The sequence below is a fragment of the Cyprinodon variegatus genome, unplaced genomic scaffold (assembly GCF_000732505.1).
Source record: "Cyprinodon variegatus isolate N-32 unplaced genomic scaffold, C_variegatus-1.0 Scaffold318, whole genome shotgun sequence".
NCBI lineage: Eukaryota > Metazoa > Chordata > Actinopteri > Cyprinodontiformes > Cyprinodontidae > Cyprinodon > Cyprinodon variegatus.
Genome location: NW_015150771.1, coordinates 684,075 through 689,128, shown reverse-complemented (window position 1 = coordinate 689,128; position 5,054 = coordinate 684,075).

The following is a 5,054-nucleotide window of genomic DNA, read 5'->3' as shown; positions in this document are numbered from 1 at the left end:
AGATCAGAGACAAGCTGGGTTTTACAGGTTGTCTGGAACATTAACAGAGTCCCCTGACGGCTGGAATACCGTCAGGGCTAATCATCCATCATCTGAGGAGAGACAATCACCTCCTTATACACACTAGTCATCTAGACTGAGAAGCGTTCTCAGGTGTGCCGCAACGTGGGTCACCCAGCCACCAGCAAAGATCCTCTCTGTGACAGGAAGCTCACTCAAAACAAAGAAAAAAAACCCAGAGACCCTAACAAGAGGAGCCCAAACCAAAGAAACTTTTACCAATTTGAAATGCCTTTACTCTCAAAAATGTCATCACTGTTTAAGGAAAGGAACTGTCTTAGGAATGAATCACAATATTGACAGTGGGTGGTTATTTGCAAAGAAATTATTATTGTCCACATCAAAGTCCCGAAGCACTTTTCTACCGCTAATCTTTCTGTGTGAAACGTTCACTTTATGCAGATTGTGTTTTCAGTTACAAAGTTATCTGACACATTAGTAAAGGGGCATTCATAGTATAATGGTCCAAGTTAACAAGCTACTGTATGAGGAACTGCTTGGTTTACACAGAACCGACTTTTGTTTATTGTTAACTCAGCTCCTGTATGGGTGTCCAGGTAAAGCAGCAAAATAACTCTGCCTTTTTGAGGGTTAATGGAATCCTAAAAAGCTTTACATACCGATCAGTTTCAACTCATAATCTCTGAAAGGTCGAGGGAAGTTTTGGAATAGCTATGACATAGATCAGCTGTAAAACTGTCAGAAGTTTTGCAGATTGACCTGAAAGGGGCTATTGACATAAGAACGAATCTGATTGGTTTAAAGAAGTTTTGCAATGTAGGGTAGACAGTTTTACCAAATCAAGATGTGTCATACTGACAGACAACTTAAAGCTAAAACTAAAAAACATAATCAAGTATTATTTTTATTTTATTTTTTCAAAAAAACATTACTATATTTTCCTATATAGTGTTGGATATAGGGATACATGACACGTTGAAGGTGGGAAAAGGATTGATCATAGTCTCCTTTGTTACATCTTAATTACCCAGCATTTTATTAGAGTTGTGTTTATTTTTATGTATCTTAGCTATGGTTTTGCATCTGAAAATCTTAACAATGTTGTATTATTTTTTTCATTCTCAGCTACTCAAGCTAATCAATATCTTTAAAGACTTTTTTGTGTCATTTATTTATAAGAATTATTGCCATGAGTGGCTCTAAATGTTTTATTCACACAGAAAATAAACAAGACCCGCCTTTAGTATTTGTATGCAGTGTTCGCATACTTCGGGACGTGGCTTGCTAGGAATTTCCATCTGTACCCCGAGCAAACACCTGAAGGCTCTTCCACTGACTGACACAGACAGAAAGCTAAAGTGGGCCAGGAAGAACCAATCAATCATCCTGTTGGAGCCACAGAGTAACAAAAATAGTCAACATCACAGCAAACTCCTGCAGAGTTAGACACCTGTAAGGTTGTGTGGTGTGCATCCTTCTGCAGAAACACCAACTGTCCTGCTCAGGTAAACTGTCTGACATGGTATATCAAGCACAGGGAAGAAAGCAGAATTATCATGTTTTTATTATGCAGATCTATCGTTCTATATCACCAGACTGCACCTTATCATTGTTACATCCCTTTACCCAGCTGCAATCGCATTTAAAAATGTTTTACTTTTAGCTGAGATTAATTAGTCTGACTGCTGCAGTTTGACATCATAATAGCTGATATGGATCGAATGGTTTATTTATTCACAGTTTATTCCACAGTCAAAGATCAGGCTTTTTCCAGTTTATTTTATTTTTTTATATAAATATTTCTATTATTTAAATCATTAATATTGTCATTGCAAAACTAGCCAACAGACAGGCATTATGAAAGGAAATATTATAAAATAATTTATATTTTAAACATTTACTGGATTATCTCAGGCAAGAGTATGCATGTGAAAAAGTTTGAAGTCTTTTGCATATCGTCACTGCCCTCTTATGGTCGTTATATGAAATATATGCTGAATATTCATCAGAAGACTTTTACAGACTATATTGTTGTGTAATTGGTTATTGTGCATAGATTTGGTGTACAGTTTAAATGCATTGGTTTTCTTTCAGTAAAGAATCTGCAGAGCAAATGGAATATCAGTATTCCATATAGAAACATCAGGGAACCATGTGGTTTGCAATACTTATGGATCAAAAACAATTGATCTGTTACAAAATAGCTTATAAAATTAAACATGCTTTATAATCAAATGTCAACGATAGAAAAATAACATCAGGAAATTTTCCACTGCTGTAAAATGTGTCTGAAGTGTTTTGACTTTTTAAATGAACGCCACACATACTGAGTCATAAAGCTACAAACTAAACAATTATATTGCAAGCAAAACTGATTAATTTTATCTTAATTAGACAACTTTCAGATTAACCCGTTTCTTTTACTATCCATTAATATAGAAAAGTTTTTCTTGAGCTTTTTATTGAAATGAAGCAACAATTGTCCAGTTTTCATTTATTAAAAACACAAAAATAAACTGAAAAATACACTGAAAGTGAATCATTTCACTGTTACCTCCTCAACAAACAAAACATTAACAATACACAACATTTTAATAAAACTAAGAAAAGTAGTCGAATTGAACAAGGGGTTTTTAATTCATTGAAAATCCAGCAAATTACAAAAAGAGTATTACACAAGAAGATTCTGAATGTTTTCTATTTACTTGAAGTGGAAAATTATTATATATTTTTTTCTCTTTTCTCAGCAACAAGGTCAGGGTAATAGCCATTCTTTTGTTAAAAAAGCTGGCTGTGGGAAGAGAAAAATTTGCTTCTAAGCCAAGTTTTTTTCGTGTATTTATGGTCCTGCCTTTACTTTTTAATTAAAGTACAAGCAAAGAAAGAACATAAAACTTTTGATTTCAGGAATATATAAAAATGTCCCTAAAAAGTTTCTTATTTGCATGAACTGCCTGTATGAGTGAGTCAAATCTGTAAATTTTTGTACGAGGATTGAACTCCGATGTATACAAATACTCCACAGGCAACACTTTGTGCACCCCTCATTTAGAAATGTTCAGTGAGTAAAAGTAAGCTGATTAGATTTTTACAAATCAAAGTCCTGAATTTATTCTGGAAGGTGTAAGAACAGAAAGTGAGATGAAAGCCAATACAGCAGCATTCCAGAGCCAGAACTGTTCTGGAGTGCAGACAGATTCCTGCAAGATCATGTGAGTGACGGATCAAGACTTAATGTCAGAAGGGACTTGGAATCCAAGAATCCATATATAGAGCTGCTGTAACAGATATGTGAAAAAATTATTTGTAAAATTATTTACAAAATAAATGAGCAAACGCACACAAAAAAATCTTAAAGTGTATTATAACCAAACAATAAAATTATTTACTTTATTAACTACCCAGGCCTGAATAGTTAAAACAGTTGGGTTGTGTTATTTTTGCCCTTCCAATTTCATAGGATCTATATTTTGAAGAGTCGCCAGTCCATCATTTACAATATTCCCACACAAAATCCTGCTGCCATCTCCATGCTTCACAGCTGGATGGGTATTCTCAAGCATGCAAGCATCTGCTTTTCACTTCTAGATCTAATGATGGTCATTATTCATCGCTTCAGTTAAGTTTAGTCAAACCACAGGACTAAATACACGTTTTTTTGCCTGTCCTGGGGTTATTACTGACATTTTACACCAAAGCAAAGTTAAATCTGTGACACAATACTTTCCCTTTTTGCTAAATGCAGTGATGGCTGGATATTCCCACGGTATGTGAATGTGGCACCTCGAGGTGTCTGATAAATGTTGATTGTTTAGAATGATCTGGCATCTTGGTTAATTTCTAACCGATGTTCAGTACATTCGAATAATCAGATTTTTTGTTTACTAAGATTTTAAATGATAAAATCCATAATTTTTCACTAATCCCCTTCTTGGGTTTTCACAGCTCAGATTGACATTATTTAAGCACTTTTTTTCTTAGATGATAGCACATACATATGATAAGCTCACTCTCTGTGTGATACTTCTAGCTTCAAAAATTTAGTGAGTTATATTTTCTCCTTTGTGAAAATATGATTTTTATTATTTTTATAGTCACAGCCACAATTTTGTTGACTTTTAAATTAAAGTCACCTTCCAGAAGGATGGTTTAGATATGTGCTAATTAATGACAGAAATGTTTTTATGTAGTCTATTGTAGGTTCCAAATAAAAAAAAAAATGTATAGGGCTTTTATGTACGTAAAAATGTTTCAATGGTTTATAGTTTTACAATTTTCTGAGAAAAAAAAAATCACATTTATCTAAATACATAAACTGTTTAGCAAATTCTATACTTTTTGACGCCTTGCATAAATATGGATCTATACAGATTCGTTATCTCTGTTTATTTGTATTTTTTTCTATTATTCCTATAATGAAAGTAATTAAGCGTAATTTGCTTATGTTTATAAGAATTTTAGCTATCTACAACGTTTTTTTAAATACTATAAAAGACCAGCATTAAGAAAAATATAGTAAATAAACATTTTAATTATAACCGGCTGTGATGTGATAACAACTCTCTACTACATAGATTTTCCCATGCACACATTTTCTTCTTTTTATTGAACAAAAGGCTTTTTTTCTTCCAAAAAACAGAGAAAATAACTGTTATATACAGAAGATCAACTTAACTTGTGCAAGGCAAAAGAAATAAATTAATAAATAAACAGGCAGTAATATTAAAGCCAATGGAAACATACAAAACTTAAAAAAGAATTAAATTAAACTAAAAAAAAACAGACTCATTCTGCAACAAGACAGTTTCTTGCATCATGTTAACAGAAATTTTGTATATGTCACTACATAGTTTTTGTATATGTCCATAACTGTCGGCTAACAGAGATAAAGATGAAACTTATTAATTCATGCACACATTTTCTAGGTCGAAGGATTTGACGCTGTTTTTCTACGGCTGCCGAGAAGGGGAGAAAAAAAAAGCATATGAGTGACGTCAAAGCTTCAGCTGTAACTGCGCTGCGCATGCGCACTT